The 25602-nt window shown below is 51.3% G+C and overlaps 1 long non-coding RNA gene across 1 annotated transcript; it reads left to right on the top strand.

The window, feature by feature from the left end:
• Window positions 1-923: 923 nt before the first annotated feature.
• Window positions 924-11300, top strand: LOC134159944 (uncharacterized). The gene is made up of 2 exons (XR_009963370.1): window positions 924-1794; window positions 9992-11300. It is a non-coding gene; the product is annotated as an uncharacterized LOC134159944 (long non-coding RNA).
• Window positions 11301-25602: the final 14302 nt, after the last annotated feature.

The raw sequence follows: 25602 nt of genomic DNA, 5'->3' as shown, positions 1-25602 counted from the left end.
CTCTGCATTTGGTCATGAAGCCCATTTCTCTATTTTGAGCTACACAGGCAGAAATACAGAGGGCACTCTTATTATAAGGCTAGCAGGAAAACAGATGTGAAGTATTGAGCAAAAAGGCTTAAGCCTCTTGGTAAAAGATGTTTGGCACTTAGATGTAAACCCTTGATGCAGATGTATGTGCTTTCAGCAAGGCTTTTGTTACCCAAAAGTGATGGTGGCCCATATGTAGGGCAGCCGGGGCCCTCCTGCAGATCTGTCCTGACTAATCTGGGATAGTGCATGACTAGAGTCGAGTAGTTGTGTGATTAAAGATTGCCAGTGCAGTGAAGATTTGCCAGATTGAGTGGTCATTCACATGCAGATCAGAGCCTTATAGAAAGAGTGTTCCAAGTGGTGTTTCCTGTTTGTTCTAAAGTGAGAAACCCAAAAGTTAGAGCTTCTGTTAACTTAGAATCAGAACGAAGCTGTTGTAGTCTATTGGCTTAAAATGTCTTTTGAAACCCAGAGTGGATCTGATGAGTGTGCATTAGTTCATAAAATGTTTAGAGTAGGGGAAAACCCCAATCATTTGCCTTAAAAGGGAAATCTTAAGCTGTTGTTCTCATTCAAACAAACCAGTCGAGGTGGAGCTGCAAGATTTGGTTATTGATCGGGAACTCTGGAAATTTTAGAGCAGGAGAATCCCTCTGAAGAAATGATGTTTTAACAACTCGGAGGTTACCAGAAGCTCTCAAAGACAGTTCACAATATATTGCATCACGTTTTCTGATGTCCAGAAATCTGCAAGTGTCAATTTTGTGTTTTAACTCCTTCCTTTTACCTGACTATCAGGGAAGCGTGCTTGAGGCTGACCTGACATGTCATGATGTGGACTTGCTAGGTGGGGTTCGCAAGGCACAGTAACCTTGGAGTTATCGGTAAGACAACTTTCTTTCTCATTTCCTTCAGTAAGGTTAAAGGGCTGGGGTGGGTGGAGGGAGGAGATGAGCTCCACAGGCCAGAGCCCTGGAATATTGTTGAAAATCTGCCATTACCATGGAGAGATTCCAAGCGCTGAAGGTAAAGGTTAACTTTAAATACATCCATGTCCAGGAGGAGCATGGCATAGGTTCTTACAACTGAAATACATGGGAAAATAAAGCTGAGTTTCACTTCAGAAGAAAACGATGCTGTTTTAGGGATGCCAGAAGCGTAAGATACTTTGAACACTAAATTGTTTTCTCTAATTAATCCAGGTAAGGGTTTATCCCCTCCCCAAAGCCAGCGAACAGCACACTTCTTCACAGTCAGAGAATGCTGCTGAGAAATGTGTCCAAGTAGATTTCCATAAAAATAAAATTTGATCTTGAAAATAGCAATAAAACTGGCATATCATGACTGGCTCATTTGATCATGATACTGCTTGGAAGGCATTAATTGAGAGAGAATTGCCATTAAACCAAGGGACACTTGTAGTTGATCGTGGTATAAAACCGCTTGGGTTTAGTGATCATCATTTGTGGTGGGCATGATTCTAGACCAAGAGCAAAAGCTGAAGAGCAGCAGTCTCAAACCTGAAATACTTGGGCATGTTGAACCCTTCATGGCCCCTGCTCACCTTTTGCACATTCCCTCAGCCAGAAGCATCAAGACCTTTCTTTTCCCGGTTGTACATTTACGCACTACTTGGAAAGGAGCAGAGAAGCTGGAAAGAGCTTCCTAGGCTATAGGAGCATTCCAGGTTCAGTCATTCTTTGTCGTGGAACTGAATAGCGTTGCCAGTTCTGACAGCCAACTGCCGAAGAGATGTACCTGGTGAGTAGAGGCGTTTTGTAAGGATTTTTGAGATCTGAAGTGTTTGCTTATTTCCAGCTGCTCTTTGCTTGGCACCCCTCAGTTTGAGATCGCACAGAGCTGTTTCACTTTAAAGAGCTCAGAAATGAGAGGATCTCTGTTAGCTTTGGGTTCTCCGGTCTCTGTAATCCCGTGGAGATCCTGATGAGGAGCAGGACTTGTTGAATATGCTCAGCTTGCATATGCGTCATGTTGTAGAGATGAAGCAGATGGCAAGGTTGTTATGGGGGGGGAGCCCACCCTAAGTGGATTAGCTTTTGCACTTATGGAAGTGGGAGATAACTGTAGGAATACACAGTGGGCTGTACCTGCACAAAGCAGAAACATCAGTCTCCTAACAATGAGGTTTATGAACTCAAAACACAACTTCAGAATGTATTTCTGTGATTATAATCTGACAAATTACATTCAAAGCATCAAAAAGAGCAGCCCAAACTTCAGTTCTGCCCTCCTTGCTTCAGACACAGTGACACTGTGAGAGGTGGGTTCATTCCCATTTCAAGGAAGGAGTATCTGTGGCATCAGAACCTGTTTACAGGCTACTCTGCTGTTACCTTCAGACATTTCAAATTTAGCAAGCAGGAAATGAATACCCACCTTGAATTTAAGAGGGAATGTAGTGTAAGCAATAGTTTTGTGATAAGAAAGGAAATCTAATCTGGAGAGCATTCAGCTGTCTTGGCAATGGATGGGCTTTTCTCTTTTCACGATCCCTGCCTGTGCTGCTTTAACTTCTGCAGAACAAGGGGAAGTGAAACGTACCACGAGCTAAAAGCCCTGTAATTAAAAATAGTTCAAGTGCATAATTGAAGATAGCATCGTAATGCCTGTCCTCAGGAGAGCTCAGTGCGTGTGGCAAAGGCAGTAATTCAGTGTGTCTCAGGCTCGGTTTTAACCTAGTCCTGGATGCAGACTACTTCCTGAAAGCAGCCCTGGAAGCACATTCTAAGGTGCTTTAATCGGGTTCCATGATTCAGCGTATTGAATCAGTGAGGTGGAGACTTGGCATAACTTTTTGCTGGTAGTACCTATAGAACGAACACCAAAAAGGGTAAGAGCACCTTGTTTTAAGTTCCATATCTGGAATATAAGACCAGAGTTCTTGACCTCATCCTTGTGTGTTTTCAATCCAAATAATTGCAATGACACATTTTGCTCCCCATTGTTCTGGGTGAGCTCTTTCCTCCTCTTTGTTCTGCTCGGGGCTGGCAGTAGCAACACTGAGACCACAGGAGAGGAATTCTTCCAGCTCTCAGTATTGTGCATCCATGAGATTGTAGCCGCTTGGAAGAGCCATTGCAGTGAGCTTTGGTTTCATCAAACAGAGTGCCCTGTGCTCTGTAACATGCCAGTACTGCAGGAACTGGTCTGCAAGGAGTTCATACACAGTTATGTTGAAATGGTACCTACCTCATCATCCAAACCAGCTCAGTCAGTAGGATTTTTCCTAGAGATCCTGGCTGTGGACAGATGTTCAGCGTGCAACAGGAAGAGGTTCCAAGCAACAGAACACAGCCTTGTGAGCTGGTGATGGTATTCCTGTTAATTCAGTTGCCAGTCACTGATACCTCCACTTGGCCAGTAAAACTTAGAACAGAACAGAAATGATTCTTCCTGTAAGGTCAGGTCTGTTAGTTGATATTTTATTTACCACTGTATTTCCCCCTTGAACAACCAGCAGGAGTAGCTGTTCTTAGGGTATGAAATATGCATTTCGGTTGTCTTTTCTTTGTGGCTGCTTTGCTTTGCTGGCTCTTACTGTGCACTCAGGTATTTAGGTGGTTTCCAGTTGAAGGAATAGGAGCAAAAATGTTCTGCTTATCTATTCTTTGACGAGAATGGAAAGAGCAGAGATAGAAAACCCATCCAGCTGAGGAAGTCTGAGCCTGCGGCCCGTTATCAACTCCTGGGAGAGGTCCTGCTTTTAGCTAGAAGGAAAATTTCCTCTTCTCTACCTTCTCTTCTCATGAAGTTCCTATTGAAGAGCTTGTTCTGATCTGGTGCTTCTTGCCAGATCTTTGCTGCAGAGCTCTTCTGCGAGCTTGCTGCAAGTGGGAAGTGTGCTGGAGCTGCTGCTCTGAGGGCTGGGATGCATTTCAGGCACATCCTTGTTTTCAGTGCAGAGGAATAAATGACTCTGTTAAATAAATAAAATTACATCATTAGACGCAGAACAAACTCTTCCTGTGGGTGTCTTTGCGCAGGTCCTTGCTATTGTGCATCTAATGAGAACAATCTAGATGAGCTCTTAGGCAGAAGCTCTTCCCTGGGAGGGTGCTGAGGCGCTGGCACAGGGTGCCCAGAGAAGCTGTGGCTGCCCCATCCCTGGCAGTGTCCAAGGCCAGGTTGGACACAGGGGCTTGGAGCAAGCTGCTCTGGTGGAAGGTGTCCCTGCCCGTGGCAAGGGGTTGGAACTGAATGAGCTTTAAGGTCCCTTCCAAGCCAAACCAGGCTGGGATTTGATGATTCTATCTCCATTGAAGTATGAGATCTTGAATTACTAATCTTGTCAGCACTTCTAGATGATACGCCTTGCACAGGGGTGTCAGCATGTGCTTATTAGCTAACTTTGCATTTAATTTGCCCATTTTATGCAAATAAAACTTCCTTATTCCTCATGCCTGTGAAGCATTACACATGCATTTTCTTTAATGTTCCGTGTACGCATTAAATATTTTCCAGTGTGTTTTCTCCTGTGTGATTTCTCTAATGGCAGCTGATAGAAAATAAATGTGCTTTTTCTTCTCTCCTTCCATTTGTTGCTTGACTTACTCCTGTACTTCAGCCTTTTCTCTCATGTCAAATAGATGTCTTCAACTGCGTGTGTTCATAAGGATGTGCAGTGTAGCGTGTGAAATCTAAAGGTCATCCATTAAGTCTGTTTCACTGGGCCAAAGTAGGATCTGTGCAGGGAAGGCTGTGCCTTCCACACCGCAGGAGCCTGCTCAGGTGTGAGAGGCAGCTCCACGAATGTAGGTCATCTCTCTTTCATTGCAGATAGCTTCAAAAATGCTGTAGCGACTGAGCTGAGGTTTAAAATAGAAGCAGCTCAAGAACATCAAATGTTTGGATGCATCACTGGAAGTTGCTGAAATGAGATAGAAACGTGCAGGTACATGAGTAGAGCAAGGTGATGTTTCTAGTGTAAGATCTGTGTAGTGTGGGAATGGCAGTGTGTTAACACGCATGGAAGAGCAGCAGCGTGGTTGTTCAGCTCTGTTGCTGGGATGAGCTCCACCACTCCTTCAACCAAGAAACAGTAAATAGGTTTAAAAATTAAGTTTGAATTTAAGAAATGCATTTAAAATCAGTGCTCTTCTGTTACAGCACGAAGTGCAGAGTCTGGCATGGAGGGTCTAGGTCCAGTTTTGCAGTGGGAGTCACCATCCTTCTCAGAGGCAATGCTTAGAGTGATTATTCCTTTCATTTGACTCATTTTCAGTTATTTTTTACACTACTTCAGTGTTTTCCGTTCTCTAATGGTATAAAAGCCATCTAATTGCGTGCTTGGGATTGGGGTATGATAACCTCGCTTTCCAGTAAGGCTCTTCCTGCAGGGAAGAGGTTTTTGACCTCAGCAACAAGGAAAGTTGCTGGGTTTTGTAGGCTTGTCTGGTTTGCACTGGCAAGTACAACTGAAAGAGCGTCAGCAAGTGGGATCTTGTGAGCATAAGGGTTTTCTACTGAGTCAGGCTGTTTTCAGTGCTGTTTGCATGAGAGGAGTTGAGGGGAATTAGGTAGGGAAGTTTTCTACTCAGTACTTTACAGAAAGACTAAGCTTTGGAGAAGCAGAGGGAGAAAGGAAGTTGTACATCAGACCAGTGCAATCGGTCATGTCCTTCATTAGTAGAGTAGAATGTAGTTTGGTTTATCTCCTCCATTAGTGGAATAGAACGTAGCTTGTTTCAGAGGCAGATAACTTCTTTTTGCTGCATGGAATAAATACTGTATGTTTGAGTGGAAGAGCCCGAGTTCCCTCATTTCTCACTAGCAGTGCAAGACTTCTTCTCATTGCTTAGGAAGTGGCAGTAATACTTCAATATACAGAACAATGAGAACAGCATCCAGCCCTTCTGGCTTATTGCCCATAGCTTCCAGCTCCACGTTCTGGGGAGCTGGAGGGTGTGTTTGGCGTGCTTCAGAGAGCCGTGGCTGGGGAGGTCCAGGGGACCTCCCGATGGAGAACAGGATGGGATCTTACCGCTCCTCTTGTGACGCTTTCTTCCTCCTGCTGCGCTTCGGTCTGGCATGAAATGAACTGTGAGTAACTCTCAAGAAACTTTTGCTTTATTACAGACCCTATCTTAGACACTGAAGTTGTGTCTCAGTACCCAGTGGATTGCTTTTTTTTATGTGTAGCTGTGCTCTTCAGTTGGTCAGAATCGTGCCCAATAAAGGTTTCCATGTGGGTGAATCCCAGCCTGTGGCGATGCCGCGGGTTGGGGCTGCAGGGCAGAGCTGCTCTTCACCTTCTGATGCATCTGTCAACTGATGTTTTGCAGAAGAGTAAATGAGGGGAAAGGGATTGCTAGAGCACAGATACCCATCATGTGGTTTCTTATGTTGGGTGTCTTCTTAAACCTGTTAGAATAATAACCAAGCTGTACTGCAGCGCTTTAATCTAGCTTAATTGTAGCCCGGTGCTTTTTGCATTGAAATGGCTCAGGCAAACCTTTGTTTTGAAATATTTCTCTTTGCTGCTTCCAGTTTTGCACACGGATTTCAGTTGTATCCTGATTGAAGGAATTTTGGCATTCCAGTAGATGGCTCTTCAGTGTCCCGTTTGCAACCCACGCTAGGGAAGAAAAAGAGAAGGATAGAAAAATGAACTGACAGATAGAGGGACAGGACAGAGGATTGCAGCACTCCCCAGCTTCTTACCAATATTTATTATTGTATTGTTTCAGTATTTCCCCTTTCGAGGTGTTTTCTAGGTTTGCTGGACTTAGACTCTGCTCCTCTCAGCCTCCTGTGTTCCCCATGCATCCAGCCAGCACTGTCAGAAGGCTTGACTCGTATTTGCCTCCCAGTTTAGAACTGATTCTCCTGGTGTATGTTTTACAGATATTTCACTTCTTCCTGGCTTTCTGTACTTCTCAATTGAAATGTTCAGGAAGCTTTCAGTGGAGATGAGATAGAGAAGGATTTGTGTGACTGCCCATTTGTATTTGAAAAAACCTTTTTGGGTGTCACCCGAGTCATCTCATTTATTACAGTGAGGGTGGTAAAACACTGGCACAGAGAGGTGATGGATGCCCCATCCCTGGAGACATTCAGGGTCAGGCTGGATGTGGTTCCGAGCAACCTGATGTAGTTGAAGATGTCCCTGCTTGTTGCAGGGGGGTTGGACTGGGTGAGCTTTAAAGTTCCCTTCCAACCCAACCTACCCTATGATTCCAACCCAAACTACTCTGTTATTTGGTGATCTCGGTGTGTTCTGAGATGCCTGCAGCTTTGCAAGGCTCACGTGGAATATTTGTGAGACTTGGTAATCCCATGTGCTGAGAAAGGCAGAGCAGGATGAAAATCAGTTGTATTCTCAGACATGGAGCTCAGTGCCTGCTTTTTTAGCATGTGATTTGAACTGAGAGAAGGAGAATTGAAAAGAACAGTTGTGGTGCTGACTGGCACGAAGAACTGAACAGCACTGCATCTTCTGGATAGGGCTGCAGGTTGGTAAGACACTGGTGCAGCTTTGCTTTGCCAGCCTCTGTGTCCCTTGCAGGGTTAAAAGTTGGGCTTTCTAGCTTCTTTCTCCTGCTGCTGTTTTGCCAGTGTTACTGATGAGAGGTATTGGCATGTTCTTAACACCACCCAGAACCTGCCCCCCACCACCTCCCCAGCCAATAAAGCTGTTTGCTGTGGATGCAGTGGGGCCCCCGAGGGGCCCAGCATGGAGCCATTGAGCCTCCTGACGGGAGGTGGCTGTGCTGGGTTCCCATGTTTCGGGTCTGCCAGAGCAGTATCACAGCAGGGTGTCCCCAGCAGGGTCCAGGCTGTGTGCAGAGCAGATGTGACTCAGAAAGCAGCAGGGCCAGGCTCATCCTGTGCTTGGCTGCAGCAGCCTGGTCCTCAGGTGGCTTGACCTCTTCTCCCTCTTTGTTCACAAACGTGTCAGGCCCTGTACAGACGTGTTCTGCCCGGTTTCTCTTGAGCCTGCTGAGAGGGAAGTTCCTGATCTCATCAGAACACAGACAAAAGCAGGGTAGAACTTTGCTTGCAGCTTTTTGTGTTTCCTCTTTGTGACCGTTCCCCCTTTGGGCTCAGGCCCTTTCCCCTTTTCACAGGTCTCTCAGCCTTCCACCCATCTTAGGTTTACAAATAAGTAAGACCTTCCCAGTCCTCTCAATCCCTTTGGTGGGTGCTTGTCCATGGATACTGGCAGAACCTCCAGACGTTGCTTAGAGCCTCGGTTGATGGCTGAGGTGTGGCAGCAGTAGGTAACGTTTGAAGTGTTGCTCTTTGAGGTGATGCTGCTTCATGGACCACAAACACCTTCCCATTCTGTTGAGGTCATCCCACCTCTGCAGTGCTGCTGTCTTCCTAGCATTGCTGGGTGCCAACTCAGGAGAACTTCTATAGTCCAAAACAAGAGGTAGCAGAAAGCCTTTATTGGCTCTGGGGCTTTGCTCTGTTGTCCAGGTCCTTTTTGATTGTCCTCTTGAGACCCAAGAGAGGAGTTGGGTCCAGAGTTCAGCTTGCTTTGAGTGAGCTTTCGAGCTTTATACCTAAAATACGATGGCAGAAACCCATGAACCAGTTAATTCGCTGCTCAGATCCATTTGAGGCGAGTGCTTTTCTTCTACATCCCTTGCTGTCCGGGTTCTGGCCTGTGCTGGATCATCAGCCTGGCTTGCCAGGAGGCTCTTGACCTCTTTAGGGTTCCAGATATGATTTGCCCTGGTTTAGGGCAGTGGTTATGATCCCAGCTGTCAGGTGCCTGCTGAATACTTAGATTTGTAGTTTCTCCAGAGTTGGTGGTTGGTTTCTCTTCACTGCTTTTGGCCATTAGTCTTAGAAGATGCTCTTGGGGGAGCGTGGTAGAGCCCTGCCTCTTGTGATAGCGCCTTGCTGACGGTACCTTGACAGGTATCATCACTTAGACTCGCGTAGGCAGCGAGAGATCTTGCAGCCTGGTTGGTTGTCATTCATCTGAGTGCTATCAGACTCATTTAGGATTTTCATTGCCTGCCTGTTCTTAGTGGATTTGCCTTGAAATAAAGAGTAAGTAAATGCCAGTTAATGTCGCTACTGCACAACAGCCTGTGTAGACAGCGGGGAAGTGACTCGCATTTTGTTTCATCTGCAGGATATTCAGGTTGATCCATCTTTGACTGAACAGTTTCTGTCTCCTTAATGGGAAAAACAATGATCTGCTCCGGAGTAGTTGGGATTTCTTTTTACTCTGCATGCTTAAAAGAAGCTTCCAACGTGTGGTAGGAGAAACAGAGTTCAAAGAAGAAAACCTGATTTCTAAAGTCAAGGAACATGGATTCTTATTCCTTACCCTTACTAAAGCCTCAGACCAAGGGGCAGTCAAAGACTTAAGTGTCAAAATAGCTTAAATCAGCTCTGGCAGTGTGTAATTTCTGTTAGGGAGCTGAAGCTGTAACTCGGGTAACTGTCACTGTCTCGCTCCAGGTTTAGTCCTGAGCTCTAGTTCACAGGCAGTTGGACAGATGCAAAGAGTCATGGCTTGCTTGGAAAAACTCCTCAGGATCCAAGTGTACATCAGTGATTCAGGCTGTTGGATGGCGTGTAGGACAGATGACTTGCTTCATGTCACTTACCTTTGGCTTTACACTCGCAGAGGTGGGAGGACAGTGGAACACCTTGGGCTAATTCCAGTTCATTTCAACCCCCTGTGTATGTGGCAGTTGAGTAGTTATGTTCGTCTTAATATGACTAAGCAGCAGTCTCAGTTCAGTTCCTCACCACATAACTGAAGAGGGCAGCAGAGCCTTCCCTGAGGTTGTGCAGTCTATTTTAGTCACATTATTTGTAATAGAGATCTCATTTGCTGCTTTGTTATTATCATCATTATCTGCTAAATGCCACCTTCCTCTTTTCCCTGGTGTAGGATTAGAGGACCTGTGCTCTGTTACAATCGCTTTTTCCTGTTTGAAGTGTAATTATTTCTACTCTCACCTGGTTTTAGGTGATGGAAGGAGAGACACTGTGATGGGCCCATGGACTTGCAATGTGAACTCGTGACAGCAGGTACTTGTATCAGGTCCCGGTGGTCTGAGGTACCTGGGTAAGGCTTGGGTGCTGTGTGTTTGTTGGCCATGGTTTTCTCTGGTGTCAATGTATTAATTTCAGTGTTCACAGAAATGTTTGTCTTTATTTATAGCCTATCCAAGAGCTGGGCTGCAGCAGACAAGGTAAGAGCTTGGGAAGGTGGGGATATGAGAGCCAAGCCCTCAGTAGTTAATCTGGCCTGGTTCTTTCTCATCTAATCCCTCAAGTTTTATGGACAGATGTTGGATTGATCAAGTGGCTGCTGAAACCATAGCAAAATGGCAAGAAATGGGGCCTTTCCAGCCCTGACCGTTCTCGGGGTCTATGGTTTTAGCATTGGAGAGGCAAAGAGACCGGTTTGAGACTTAGATCTTTAACCCTTCCTGAAGTGTTGCTTCTTTCTGTCCTGTGAGTTGCAGCCCCAGATGAAAGTCACCCATCTGTTCAGGGAGCTGGTACCTCGGTGTCTGCATTGAGAATCACTGTGTGTGTAGTGCTTGTTGCTAGAAACCATTGAGTTGCTTGGGCTCATCCCTTTGCTGTGAGTTCAGCTGAGTGTTGCTCTCTGCTGTATGGGGGGAGGACACTGCTGGTTGTTACCAGCTGTGCTTTAAAGACAGGAATTCCTGTTGCTGGTAAAGTTTAGGTCACATCTCTTCTGAAATCACTGTCTTTATTCTCTGGTTTGGGTTATGAAGGCCTTGCCTGTGGCTCTTGTTTCAACAGGTAAGTCTGGATTGCTTCCTTAGGTAACCAAGCAGACAGTCTCAGTTAGGCTTTGCTAGGTAGAACTGTGTGTAGAGTGCAAAGTTTTATTGTTTATGAATGAAAACAGGTAATGTAAAACCTGAAACCTAGCTTACCTTGAATTAAAGCAAATAAAATCTTAGGAGATGCAGTATCTTAATGGCACAGCTTGGAAGAATGATGTAGGGATTCCCGAGCACGAGTCTTGTTTTAATGGCCATTACGTCTCTGCTCTTGCAGCTCAACACACCGGGGATGAGCTGTCCTCGAGAAGAACCCCTGCATCTGCCTCTCATGGCAAGTGGTCCAGGCAGTGACATGCCCATGTTAGCAGTTCCAGGTGGGTGTGTTACGTGTATTTGAAGTCTTCTCTCTTGTCCTCTGCAGTGTACTAGAACCTACACGTGCTCTATATAACTCGTTTCCTACCCGCTCCCCTTGTAACGTCCAGTTTTCCTAATAAACATCTTTTGAAGTCATTGCTTTGTGCCTGTTTTCCAAGGGTCTGAGTGTTCTCGTGTGTTGCTTGTCCTCAGCGATGTATTCCCTTTGGATCATGCAGGGAAGAGGAGAGCAGAAAGTCATAATGGCTCCCCTTGGGTGGGAGCTTTAAACTGCCAGGTCAAAATACAAGACCTTTTGTAATCGTGTCTGTGTTCTGAGTATTCTCTTGGAGCATCCGGATGCCCCAGAGCAGAGGGAAAACCGTTTTGAGCAAATTGAAGAAACTTCTCGTGAAGCAGAATTAATTCTGATTGACTGGAGAGCGATGAGGAACCAAATTGGAAGTTTGTGACGTGATTTGATCCCCGTGAGGAGCCAGGGCCTGCAGGAAAGTTCAGCCCTATGAAGTGAAGAGTTACCTTGCACCTCCACGGGCACCAAGGCTTTGCCTTCATCCTGGGTGGGTTTTGTTTCGAAGGAGGACTGAGCAGAGAGCAGAATGCACCCAGTGGTCGTTGATGTGCAGCTCCTCGCTGTGTTGGCAGTTCACATTGCTGCCGGGGGGAGGTGGCCTGTGTGCCAGCAAGAGGTGACAATCTCTGTGTGTATGTGTGTATTTACTTCAAGATCCCTTTCTTCTCTAGAAGCTCTCCGGCGTGTCGTGTTGTAGCTCAGTTTGGCTTTGTTCTCATCTCAGCTGTGCAGACATTACCAGAAACACTCAGACACTCTTTTCCGTGCTCGATGCTTTTCACATACAACGTTGTGCTTGTCTTGCTGAGCAGCAGGAATGAACAGGCCATACAAACGGCTACTGCCGCAGCAATAAGTTCAGGAGCTGGCACGAGATGATTTTGGAGCCTTGACCAATGAGGATTACAGTTAATCCTCTAGCAAACATCTTCAGCACGTTCCAGGCCATCCCAAAGTTGTGCCGTTTGCCTCGGCAATAACCCTCTTCAAACAAGCACAACCACCTCCAGTACCTTGATGGGGTACATCCCAGTGTTGGTGCTGTCTGTGCAGCACTGCTGCGGTGGGCTGGCAGGCAGCTTGCTCCCTGGGGAGAGGATGCTGTGATGTTGGATGCAGTAAAAATTCAGTGAATATCTCTTAGTAGGGGAAAAAAAATTAGGTTAGATCTTGTAGCTTTACCATCCTTGGAGTAAAGCTTATTGCTTCCATGGGGCGAGAGGTCTGGCCTGGAGGAACCATGGGCTGCTTGCAGATGAGGAGCCATCCACTGCCCTTTGAATCCACCAGGACATGAATAAACCTGGTTTATATCTGGTTTGATTGTGCGAATTCCTGCTTCTTGTGAAGGCATCTGTGAAGTGGAAGGAAATCTCGTGTCTAAGTTGTATTTTGGGGAAGGGAGAGGGCAAAGAGCAATGGCATAGTTTGGGTTGGAAGGGACCTTAAAGCTCACCCAGTTCCAACCCCTGCCATGGGCAGGGACCCCTTCCACTAGAGCAGCTTGCTCCAAGCCCCTGTGTCCAGCCTGGCCAGGGATGCAGGCTTCCTCTCGGCTGCAGGACATCAGTGGTGTTGCTCCGATGCTCTGTGAACTGTAGGTGGCAGGGATGCTCCAGCCTCGCAGCATCTCTATAGCCCTTCATGGGGAAGTTTGAGCAGTGAGTTGTTATCTGATGTATCAGACACAGTTCCACAGGGGGAGCAGGGATTAAAGGAGATGGATTCAGTCATTTTAACCATCCTATTGTTCTATTTATAGTGAGTTCCTGGTTCTTGGACAAGGTGTGAAGACTCTGTGGGCTTTAGTTCTTCCACAAAAGCAGCATTTCTCCACAATGTGACTTCCTCTGCTGTGCCAAAAGCAGAATGAGGAACAGTTTAAGGACCTTGTTAATGTTTGCTTCTCCTTTCAGCAGACCACCCTTTACTCTAACTCTGTGATACATCTGTTCTCACTTCTTTCTACTCATCCGCGAACCTTCAACCTCCACAGAATCTGCATTTCCTCATCAGGAAAGCAAATAAGCGAGCCAAGGTAGACCTAATATCCTGCTGCTTCTAAGAGCCATGTCATTCCTTTGTGCATGTGTCTTCTTTTTAGCCCAGCAGTGGTTACTGTACGTGCGAGAAGGACCTGTTACCGTGAAGCTGCTTCACAACCTGATACTTAAAGAGTGGGCACAGGTTAATAATGTAAGTAAGGGGCTACAAGGAACCTGCAGAGGGGCTTTGGCCAAGGGCCTGTAGGGCCAGGCCAAGGGGAATGGCTTTAACCTGCCCGAGGGGAGACTGAGATGAGCTCTTAGGCAGAAGCTCTTCCCTGTGAGGGTGCTGAGGCGCTGGCCCAGGGTGCCCAGAGAAGCTGTGGCTGCCCCATCCCTGGCAGTGTTCAAGGCCAGGTTGGACACAGGGGCTTGGAGCAAGCTGCTCTAGTGAAGGTGTCCCTGCCTGTGGCAGGGGCCTGGAACTGGATGAGCTTTAAGGTCCCTTCAACCCAAACCATTCCATGATTCCCACAGAGGAATAGCTCACATCAGGTACCGTTCTAAAGGTCTGACTGTGTCTAAGTAAACGTGGTTTTATCTTGGCCACTATAGCCTGGCAGAATTAAAAGTCATGTTGAAGAGCCCTGGGTTGATGTTCCTGCTTGGACACATACGAAGGAGCATTTGGTTTGTATAAAGCATTGCTTCTCAGGAATAAGGGCTGCAGGATTCGATTCAAAGTGCTTGATCTTTGGAAAGCAGTCTGAGGTTTGCTGAAGGTGCCGTATTCAGGCATAAAAACACAGAATGAGGAATACAGAAGTGTATTTATAGTAAGAATAATGACAATTTACAGGGTGAAGATCGTTGCAGTGCTCCCAGCCTAGGAGCTCTGTATTGAACAGAGTGATTGAATGGTTGGCTTTTCAAAAGAGAGAGAAAAAACCCCCTCCAACCAGCTGAATAATGCAGACCAAGTCCTTGCTCTGGTGAGAAGCCAGGCCTGTGTTTGGAAAATTCCATGGGCTTTTGGGTTAAGCAGTGAACAAATGGATTTGCTCTTTGCAGCGGCTTGGATTTGCTACTGGAACCAGTTGGCTGGTTCCAGTCATAGAGCAAGAACCTGGGGGGCAGAAGCGGTGGGCCCTGCCTCTGCCTCTGCAGCCTTGGCGAACGCGCTGCCTCATTTGTGCCTTGGCTTTCCCATCTCTCAGCCGGGGCGAAGGAGCTCATCCAAGCTCCCAAACTGCCTGCAGTGATTAACAGAGCGTTGCCCCAGCCCCTCGAGAGGATGAGGGTCCACGAGCACGTGCTTCACCCGCTGCCGAGCCCCCTGCCCGTGCCATTCACCAGCCCCACGTTCCTGAAGCCACCTGGGGGCACCTCATTGGCAAGGGGCTGATTTGCAGAGGTTCGCTGATGAAGAACAACGCAATGGGAGTGTTTTCCTGCTGGGCTGTGTGAAACCAGCGGCATCACGGGGCTCCCTCCCACGGGGATGCTCTCATTCGGCTTGGCCGCTTTCACCAGCTCCCATGAAGAGGCAGGTGGGGAATGATCAGGGTTAGTGCGTGCAGTGGATGGTCTCTGGGGGTGCAGGGCTGCTCCTCATCCTGCTGGATCCGGCTTCCTTCGGAAAGCAGCGGTCGGAATTCCTTGGGGCAATAGCTGCACATCCTCACTGGGGTTGCCACCAGTATCCCTAAGCCCCGGATATGATTTGGCTCGGGACTCGCAGCAGTTCAGCTTCTGAAGCCCCATCCATCAGCATTAGATCCCCTTGGGCAATGCTGTGGTGGGTGAGTGAAAGGACTTTGCCTTGGACTCCATCCCTCCCCGGAGCAGAGGAAGCCTGTGCTGACAGGACAGGAAGCTCTCAGGAGCCACAAGGACCTGGAACTCGCTTCTCGCCTTCCTGTGGGCCTTCCCCAAGGCTCAGCCCGGCTGTTTAAAGGCTATTAATAGCATTAAAACCACGGACGGGTTTGTGTCTTCCTGCTGCTGTCAACGACGTCGTTTCTTCAGCTGAGACCTTCTGGTTGTGTTTATTCCAAGCAGTCAGAGATGGGCCCGGGGATGCGGTGGTAATGGCAGCGCAGGGACCTGTGCGAGCTAACGGGCAGCCAAGCAGGGATTTCACTTTAGAGAAGGCTCTTGGGTCTCCAGTGCAAAACAAAGGGCTCCAAACCGGGGCAGGCTTTAGCACTGGGAAGGGTTTTGTTTGTGCAGCAGAAAGCAGCCACTTCCTCCTTGCTGTGGCTGATGGTTCCCGTGTCCGCCCTGTCCCCATCGCTCATCCTGCTGTACCTTCTGCATGGCGATGGCCCAGCTGGGGAATGAGCTCAATCATAGAATCACAGAATGGTTCGGGTTGGAAAGGACCTTAAGATCACCCAGTTCCAACCCCCTGCCATGGGCAGGGACACCTCACACTAAACCATGGCACCCAAGGCTCTGTCCAGCCTGGCCTTGAACACTGCCAGGGATGGAGCATTCACAGCTTCCCTGGGCAACCCATTCCAGTGCCTCAGCACCCTCACAGGAAAGAATTTCCTCCTTATATCCAATCTAAACTTCCCCTGTTTCAGTTTGAACCCGTTACCCCTCGTCCTGTCACTGCAGTCCCTAATGAAGAGCCCCTCCGCAGCATCCCCATAGTCCCCTTCAGACACTGGAAGCTGCTCTGAGGTCTCCACGCAGCTTCTCTTCTCCAGGCTGAACAGCCCCAGTGTTCTCAGCCTGGCTCCATACAGGAGGTGCTCCAGCCCCTGATCATCCTCGTGGGCTCCTCTGCACTTGTTCCAACAGTTCCGTGTCCTTTTTGTGTTGAGGACACCAGAACTGCACACAGTGCTGCAAGTAGGGGCTCACAAGAGCAGAGTCGAGGGACAGGATCCCCTCCTTAATGCAGAAAGCAAAAGGAATAAAATCCCCCATTTTTGTTTTAGTTCTTGTTAGGTTTTATTGCAGTCAGTTTCTAACCTGCATCTCAGGCACAGAAACAAGAGCGATGGCAAGAAGGTGACAAGAGCTGCTGCTATTGAAACCAATGCTCGCAAAACTGGAGGCCAACCCCATACCAGAAGAAGGTCTCTTTTGCCCTGCTTTGAGTCAGGAGGACCTCAAAGTGAGTCTCAGCTGCAGGAGGGAGCAAGAGGCATGTGTGTGGTTGGGTGTTCGTGTCCGAGGAGCCAGTTTGTGTCTTCAGTGTTCGGTGGCTTTGCTGTTCATTGGGTGGGAAAGCTCTGCCATGGCCACCAGCTCACAGCCTGGCTTGAGGCTGGCAGGAAGAAGGGTTGTATGGAGATTGGCACTTCAGGATGGGACTGGAAAGTGAGTTCTGTGTGTTCAAAACCTAGTGCATTGCTTGGGAGTCTTTGTGTAACACAACGTGCGGATGCAGGGGAGGAGCTGGTCAGCATCCGAGAGGGAGCATTGGGTGTATCGGATGCCTGGTCCAAGAGGTGACAGCGTTCTGGTGCTTACTGGGGAACTTGCAGGATCCCAGCCTGGTTTGTGTTGGAAGGGACCTGAAAGTGGTGGGCTGGTGCTCTCTTGGGAGGATTCTTCCCAGGAAGGAGGGCAGGGAATGGTAAAGGTTCAACTTTGTTTAGCGCAGATTGGTTCTGGAGTGTAAGGTGCTTGTGAGCTACTTCCTTCATAGGAAAACGTGGTAACGAAGCCTGTTCCGATTATCCTCTGTTGTCCGGATTTAGCCCAACGTGGTGCAAGTTCCTGGGTGTCCCTTTTCCAACCAAGCCCCTTGTCTCCTTTCACTTACTGCAGGCTTCGTGTTTGTCACGCAGGACAACAGCCCCAGCAGAACACGAGCTCCCAATGGAGCTGCTGCTGCTTCCAGCACAGAGGGGCTTGGAGCAAGCTGCTCTCGTGGAAGGTGTCCCTGCCATGGCAGGAGTTGGAGCTGGAGGAGCTTTAAGGTCCCTTCAACCCAAACCATTTCCATTTAGATGTATTCCAGGGGGGCTCTGCAGCTCTGAGCCTTCTCACACTGCGTGGGACCTCAGCCGATACCAACAGCTCAGCGGGGCTGCGCTACCAGTGCAAAGCCTGACCTCTATGGAACATCCCCTTGCTGCAGGCTTTGGTGCTGCCAGTTCCTTACCAAGAGGCTTCGCAGTCCCTCTGAGCAACTCCTGCAGCGATGCTGCAAGGTCAGGGCATGCTCCAGGGCTCTCCAGTGGACCCAGGAGTTAGCAGTGACCTGCAGGCCAGCAGAGCCTGGTTCTGGGTTCAGCTTGGTCCCAGGAGGGAGCTGCGGTTGCTCTCCCAGGCATTCCGCAATCAGCACAAGGAGAGATCTCAATCAGTCAAGGTCTGTGCTCTCCCCTTCTCCATAGCAATAAAGCACCCCTCACACAGACAGGGGCGAGCAAAGCAGGCTCACAGCACAGGCACCCAAGGGAGGAACTGGTCCAGGTCCCAGGGTCCAGGTTTGTGCCCACCGGGCAGGTTTAAAGGTTCTCACTGTGTGCTGGAAGCAGCAGCAGCAGCTCCATTTGGAGCAGCATCCCTCCGAGGAAGGTGGGGGTTTCATGTAAGGATCCATGTGAACCGTGCCCCATGCAGATAGGATTCACTGCTGGCCTCTGCCTGGCTGAGCAGCGTCAGTCCAAGGCACCAGTACATCCACTGCAAGTGGCTGACTCGGCTGGGCTCGGGGCTGCTTTGTGCTGCTGGAAGGACGGAAGGTGCCTGGCTCGTGCTGATGCATCTGATCCGAAGTATGAAGGAATTGGTAAACAGGGGCTGGGAATCATTTGAGGAATCAAAGAGCTTTCCCCATGCAGTTGTATCAACACCGCACGATTGTCCATGGTTCACGTCAGGAGTGACATAAACAGGAGGCTGAGCGGTGTGGCCAAGCTAAGTTGGTCACAGCGCGGGTGTGAGTGACCACAGAGCCATGGAATCAGTGTGGGTTGGGTTGGAAGGGACCTTAAAAGCTCCTCCAGCTCCAACCCCTGCCACGGGCAGGGACCCCTTCCACTAGAGCAGCTTGCTCCAAGCCCCTGTGTCCAACCTGGCCTTGAACACTGCCAGGGATGGGGCAGCCACAGCTTCTCTGGGCACCCTGTGCCAGCACCTCAGCACCCTCACAGGGAAGAGCTTCTGCCTTATCTCCAACCTCAATCTCCCCTGTTTGTTTGCTCCTGCAGTTGTGAGGGCTGGATGAGCGTGCAGAGGTGAACGTTTTGCACGGCAATCTCTGCTCCTCAGCATCCTTTGGGAGGATCCCAAGGCCCTTTGTGCAAGATTGTCCCCCCTGGTGTTCCTCAGACCCCAGGCTCTCACTGGGGTGACTGCAGCCCATTGCCACTGGACTCAAAAGAGGTTGCATCCGATTGTGTACAACCTCTTGTGGCTCCTGGCACCGCTGTGAGCAGCAGCACTTGTGGCCACGGGGGCTGTGGGGACCGTCCTTGGCGCCTGATGCTTGATTCACATTGACCTAAACCCGAATGACTTCTAGTTCAGGCGATGCCAAGGGGGAGCTGCAAGCAGGACCCTTCCATCCGTGTTCCCAGTAAGCACGGCTCTCCTGAGACACTGAAACAGCCCCAGGCTGGCTCAGTTGAGCCCAGGCTGGGGGTGACTTAGAGGAATGCATCCCAAGGCCCCGCTTTGCTTCATCCTTAACCCTTGGAGAAGCCTTTCTCTGTCAAAGGTGCTTTGAGCAGCGCGGGGTTGGACGCTTGGTTCCTCTGCTCGCATCTGGCATCGCTCTGCTGGGGTGAGTGGAGTGACTCAGGATTTACAGCTGTGCGAATGGGAGCAGAGGCCGCCACGTGAAGCCTGCTTGGTTCTTCAGCATCTGGAGAGCATCATCTCCTCATTAAAGCCCCAACCCACCATCGAGTGATAACTGCTCCTTGGCATCCCGGTCCTGGCGTGCTTTCTGACAGGGAGACAGGGCAAGGGTGGGAAGGGAACAAAAGCAGTGGGGAGTAAAGGAATGGGGAAATCCGGCTTCCACGTGCTCATAGGACCGGGCAGGATGCGCTGTCCATGCTGGGTTTTCCCTGCTCCTGGCCCCTCGGATGCAGTGGAACTGCTCCTGGTTTCCACCCCTTCGAGTGGAGCAGGATCGCTCCCTCCTCCCCAGCGCAAACAAACAGCTGCTCCTTGGAAAGAAAACCCGAGGAATCTTCAACTGTGACCCCGCAGCTGAGCCGGAATTCCCGGGAATGCGGAGTTTGGGCTGCTTTAGCTTGTAAACAAAGAAGGAACGCACAGAGGGAGCCTGTGGGTTAATGCCATGGGAGATGGGAGGCTGCAGGGGCTGGGTAACGGGATTCATCCCACCAAGGCTCCAGGTGTGTGCAGTGGGAAGGGGCAGGAGCGGGATGCTCTAACAGGGTGGGGGTTCAGCTTTGGGAATGCTGGCAGCAGCCCTGGGCAGAACAGAGCCTTGATCAGAACAACCCCAGGGGCCGGTAGAACGTGAGACTGGTGCTGAGCTGAAGCAGTTTGGGGTCTACAGATGCAGGGGAATGCTTGGAGCACCCCAGCAGGATGAGTGCCAAGAGCCCAAAGAGAATGGGGGTCAGATGCTCAACTGGTGTTCACTGGTGCGAGTCCCCCCTGCAGTCAATGGTTTCTGGCCCTCCCCACATCGCAGCTCTGTGGAGCTCTCATGAAGAAGCCCCACATTCACTGAGAAGGGATGGGTTTTGCTTCCTTCCTCTCCTCGGATACCCCAGCACTGCTCTGGAATGCCAGTTTAGCCTAAGGAGAGCCGCAGAGCTGCCTGGCTCTGGAGCTGTCACTCAGGTAGGGAGAACCCAGAGCAGCTTCCCTGCATCCAGAGCGCAGAGATCCACACGCAGGTCACACATGTACCTCTTGCTTAGCACAGTCCGTTAAACTCAGGGTATTTATGGAACAAAAACCTTCCTGTCAAGTCATGGAATCCCAGCCTGGGTTGGGTTGGAAGGGACCTTAAAGCTCCTCCAGCTCCAACCCCTGCCACGGGCAGGGACCCCTTCCCCTGGAGCAGGATGCTCCAAGCCCCTGTGTCCAACCTGGCCTCGTCATCGCATCTTCACACCTAAGGATCCCTGTGTGGAGAGGGCTTCCCACCACCCCGCTCCACAGAGCAGGTTCTGGTGACCTCGGATCCCTGAGCTCAGGACCAAACCCAGTGTTAAGGCTCGGAAGGGTGCTCCCTGCATGGCCCCGCACCGGGCTTGCCTGGCTGCCAGTGCGACACGTGCCGGTGCCTGCTCAGCTCCTTCCCACCCTGGGAATCTCATCTCTGCTCTCGCACAGGATGCAGCAGGATGAGCCTCGAGGGGGGACGTGTCAGCGCCTGCCAGCTGGGTCTCATCTGCTGCCATGAGCTGGGAGCTCATCGCTTGCCCTGGCTCCCAGTGCCAGGATTACCCAGCCCAGCGGAGTTCTGCCACTTCCACGGGAGCCCCCAGGGAAGGGAAGGGAAGGGATTGGTTTTAACTGGTTTGTTTTTAAAGCAGAGCCTCTCGTTCTGGTTCTGGCCCCGGGGGGGTTTAACTGGAGAGCTCTGTGCAGCTCATTACGAGGAGGGAGAGAAATCAGACCCTGCAGCTTTACCCTTCCCTATGGAAGCCCCCCCTGCCTTAGGGGAGCCAACAAGAAACCTGGACAGGGGCTTTGGCCAAGGGCCTGTAGGGCCAGGCCAAGGGGAATGGCTTTAACCTGCCCGAGGGGAGACTGAGATGAGCTCTTAGGCAGAAGCTCTTCCCTGTGAGGGTGCTGAGGCGCTGGCACAGGGTGCCCAGAGAAGCTGTGGCTGCCCCATCCCTGGCAGTGTTCAAGGCCAGGTTGGACACAGGGGCTTGGAGCAAGCTGCTCTAGTGGAAGGTGTCCCTGCCCGTGGCAGGGGTTGGAGCTGGAGGAGCTTTAAGGTCCCTTCAACCCAACCCGTTCCATGGTTCCATGATTCGATGGCAAGGCACATGGGCAGGAGCTGCGCTGACCGGGCAGAACAGGTCAGAAACCCTCCGGAACAGAAGAGCCTTGCTGGTCACAGCACCACTGCTTCAGATGCTCCTCTGTACCCGGGAGCACGTTGCTGGAGGTGTGGATGAGCACCCCTGAAGTCAGCCTCCGAGCGAGCAGAGGAGGGCTGGCTGCTGCTGCGCTTGAGCCCCGCTGCCGGCCGCAATCAGCCCCTGATGAAAACAGGGACTCGGATAAGTCTGTGCAGTGGCCGCAGGGATGCTGGGGTAAGTTCTGCCTTCCTTGCTGTCTGTGCAGTGTCACGTTAACCTCCTGCTTCTGTTCCCGAGGCCCTTTTGTTGCGGGGGGTTTGTCTGCCACAGGATTCCTGCTTTCCCCTCTGATTTTAGCTCCTGGGAAGGATGAAAAAGGGTTTTCTGCCCTCGTCAGGAGGTGCTTCAAGGGTTCCCTCTGCCTCAGCACAGCTGAGATCCCACTGATACACACCTGAGGCTTAAAGCAGCGTCACGGGAGGGAGCGAGCATGGGAATGCCTCATTCCCTTTGTCGCTCCCCAGCACAGCAGCGCAGACCGAGCCGCTGCTGTGCTGAGCAGAGCTTGGGAAGCTGGAAGTCATCCCGTCTGCTTCCTTTGTCCTAGGGAAGGATCCGCACGGGGCACAGAGAGCAGGGCTTCGAGCCGTGTCCTGGCCCTCCGGAGGAGGATGAGCACCGCAGAGGAGGAATTCCACTGCTCCCGAGGCCTTGCACATGGAGAGAGCGGGATGTGGCACTGGTGAGTCCGTGCCGCTGGGTTGTGATTCCCCACTCGGAGCATCAGGGACAAACCAGAGCTCCGAGGCTTGATGCCAGAACCAAGAGCGTTGCTGTGGGGTTTGGGGGTGTCGAGCGCCGTGTGACCAAGAGCTGCCCTGGCAGCAGTGGGGGAAGAAGCTGCTTTTCTTTCCTTACCCCCTTGCTCCTCCGGTTCCGTTTCACCCATCCCCTTTCCTGAGGTCAGGGCGCCTTGGACTCGCAACTGCAGTGATTTGAGAATCCCCACCAACTGCTCCCTGACCGAGGCTCCTGCCCTCACACATCCGCCTGTCTCTGCCAGGCAGCTCATTCATTTCCAGTCTAACGCACAAGGGAGAACATTGCGAAATCCCTGCCTAAAGAGGCATTGGGGTAGAGATGCCCTGGGGCTATTTGGCGCAGAATCGGAACCGGCTCCAGCTTTTCCTTGACCTGGCTCACGGCTGCACTGCAGGGATCGGATTGGGGAAAAACAAGTGGATGTTATTCACCAAGAGTGTGCTCCCAGCCCCGTCTCCGTGCCAGCTGACACCGTGCTGCTGAGGGTGAAACAACTCCAACTGCAGAGAGGAAAATGATGGGTTCAAGTCACCGCCTTCAAGCAGCAGCAACAGCCTCTTCGTCTCTGCGATGAGAGAGCCCAAACAGGGTCCCCAGCCTGTGCTGCTGGTTGCTTCAGCAGCAGTGGGTACACCAAAGATCCGTGGCAAAAGCCATCCCGAAAAGAAACGCTCTGAGCTTGCAGTGGTTTCAGCAGGTTTGTAGCAGAAATCCTGCTGTCCCTGTGCAGGAAATGGTGGGGCAGATGCAGTGATTGCAGCAGAACAAACAGTGTTCCGTTGTTAGTTAACAAAGCTGTCACCTGGAAACTATCACAAGGGGGTTTGGCATCACTTGAGCTCCTGGGGAAGACAGCTCTGGGAATTGGTGAGGATGAGGGATTAAGGGAGGGGAGAAGCAGCTCCCAGCACCCAGCATGCAGGCAGGGGAGCCCAGGAGCAAGGCACTGACCCCACTCATGGGGAAGCCTTTCTTGAGACCCCACATGGGTTGGTTCATCTTGCTCAGCTCGGGTGGGTTCAGCCTGTCTGCAGGCAATGACGGCTCAAATACAGACCCTTTCCTTCGTAAAACCAAAGCATTCTGGCACAGGGCTGCTGCTGGAGCTTGGGCTTGGCTTCTCTTCAACATTCCTGATGTGAAACTTCTATTAGTAAGGAAACCAATGTGAGAGATCACCCACAGGTGTGTGCCAGGGCCAGACACGAAGGATCCGGAGCATGTAAATGGCAGTCTCACGCTCAGCATCTCCCAGGTAGTTTCTCATCTGCCTGTGCAGGCCTTTGGAGGCAGATCCTGGTCCTGCACCAGCAGCCACCTTTACAGCTCATTGTGGAGGTGTCTGCATCCCGCTGCCGGGGGAGCATCCCTTCAGCTGGGGCAAGTCCCTGCCTCTCTGGAGGCAGGAGCCCTTTGTCAGCGCTGGCTCACAGCTGCAGCCCTAGGGGCTAGGAAGCTGATCCAGGGCTCCTGTGCCGAGGTTGCCGTGTGCCAGCCGGCAGCAGGCTGAACGCAGACCCTGCTGACCTGCACGTGTCTCGGTCTCTGAAGCCCACCCCTCTTCCCCCATCCTCTGCACTGGGCTCAGGTGCAGAGGCCCCGATGCCCTGAGGGTTCTCCCCACCGGAATGAGTCACTGGTTCCACGGAACGAGCTGGAATTTCACCAAAGCCCGGATGGGAAAGGTGTGGGCAGGCTCCTGGTGGAATCCCTGATGAGAGATGCACACAAGCCCGGGTAGGCCACCCACCCCTCCAGGTCCTCCCGGCCTGGCAGTGCCCAGGGACCTGCTGCTGCCTGTTGGGGTGTGTATGAAGCGGGGAGGACCCTGCTGGTCCCAGCAGAGCTGAGGGGCTGAGCACGGGACCGAGGGACAGGGAGCTGAGGTGGGAATGGCTTTAACCTGCCAGAGGGGAGATTGAGATGGGGTCTTAGGCAGAGTGGGTGCTTATTCAGGCAGTGCAGACCCCAGTGAGTGAAGCAGTAGCCCATAACTAGGAACACCTCCCATTAACCCCTTCTCTTTCGCAACCTTGAGCACATCCTCTGGTACCTCACCTGTGCAGGCGTCGTGAGGAGCGAAGCCCGTGCAAGACAGAGTGCTCTTCAGCCAGATCAGAGCTGTGCACCAAAGGAGTCCTCCTTAAATAAGCCTGCCTGAGACACCTTAACCATGCTGTCCCTCCCTGCAGTTTCCCTTCAGAATCATTAAGCAGCAGTAAGTGAAGAAGTGGAAAAAGCCAAGGAAGCATCCACTTCAGAGGTGGGTGCAGCTGCCTGCTTCCTCCCAGGGCCTCTTCCTCCTTGCAGCTGAGTGCAAGCCAATGCCTTGGCACGAGTGCTCCTGGCTGTGATGGTGACTCCCGTCTGCATCCCGGTTTTGCAGTTGTTCCGGGTCTCAGGAGAGCTCCTGCTGTCACACGACCATGTGGAGCCTGTGCTGGTCTGCAGGGCACAGGTACCTGCTTATCGCTCCTTGGCAACCCCTGAGGCACAGAGTGATGCCCTGAAGCATCGCCTGCACTGCCCTCAGGGTCCCCATGGACCTGGAGCCCAGGGATCCCGCAGCACCTGCATGAGCACACGTGGTGCCCATGGACAGGCCTGCACAGCCCCTGCTGCCTCCAGGCATGGTCCTGCCAGGGGACAAGCTGTGCCCACATTGCTCTTTGGGAGCTGCCCAGGGTGAGGCAGGGGTGCACCGTGTGGTGCTGCTGCCCTGCTCTGTGTCTGAGCAGTGGCTCCTTCCCTGCTCGTGATGCCAAGGCTGGGGTTATTCATTTACATCCTGTACCAGGACGTGGGCAGCTCCCCACCCATCCCACGCCCTGTATCCCTTGACAGCCTTCCAGTGCACGATAAACCCTCAAGTACAATGGAGTGTTCCTCCCAGCACTGAAAGAGCTGCAGCGCGCATCAGCGAGCTCTGCAGGCAGGGATGGAATCTGCTCCCTGCTCGACATCCCTCACTCCGTGGACACAGCAGCGAGCCCTCGGGGCTGCAGGAGCTGCCAGGCCAGGTAGAGAGGGGAATCCTGGCTCTGCTGAAGCCACTGCGTGTTCCCGGGCAGGCAGGATCTCATCCCAAGGCCGGGCTGGGCTGGGCTGGGAAGGGGTGGGTTTTCCTGCCGGTCCCACCCAGATGGCAGTCGGATATGGGGCGGTGTTTAGCCATTGCTGAGCCCTGGTGCTGCCTTCATAGGACACTTTCTTCTTGACAGTTTACAAGCAACGACTTTGTGATGCTGATGCTGATGGAGCAACAGAGACAGGGATCATTGGGCGCAGTTCAGGAGCTGTGGGCCTTCTCCACTGAGTAAAGAGAGACTATTTAGGCTTCTAATGTAGATGCTTGAATTAAGCACTAAAGGCTTAGATGGGATGAACCTGACCCCAGATGGCCCCCAAGCCAGATGCTGGGTTAGCACTGAACTTGAACTGGAGCACAGGGCTGGAGGAGACCTCAGCTCTTCGTTTGGTCCAAAGGCATTTTGAGGATGCTCTCCTGTCCTGCCTCAAGGCACACGGACCTGCAGAATCCTTCCCAACCTTGCCTTGATAGA

Source organism: Pezoporus occidentalis, unplaced genomic scaffold (genome assembly GCF_034315485.1).
Source record: "Pezoporus occidentalis ecotype Australia unplaced genomic scaffold, CSIRO_AGI_Poc_V1 ctg153, whole genome shotgun sequence".
Classification (NCBI taxonomy): Eukaryota; Metazoa; Chordata; class Aves; order Psittaciformes; family Psittacidae; genus Pezoporus; species Pezoporus occidentalis.
Note: the sequence above shows the minus strand (reverse complement) of the source record. Positions and strands in the feature narration are given on the sequence as shown.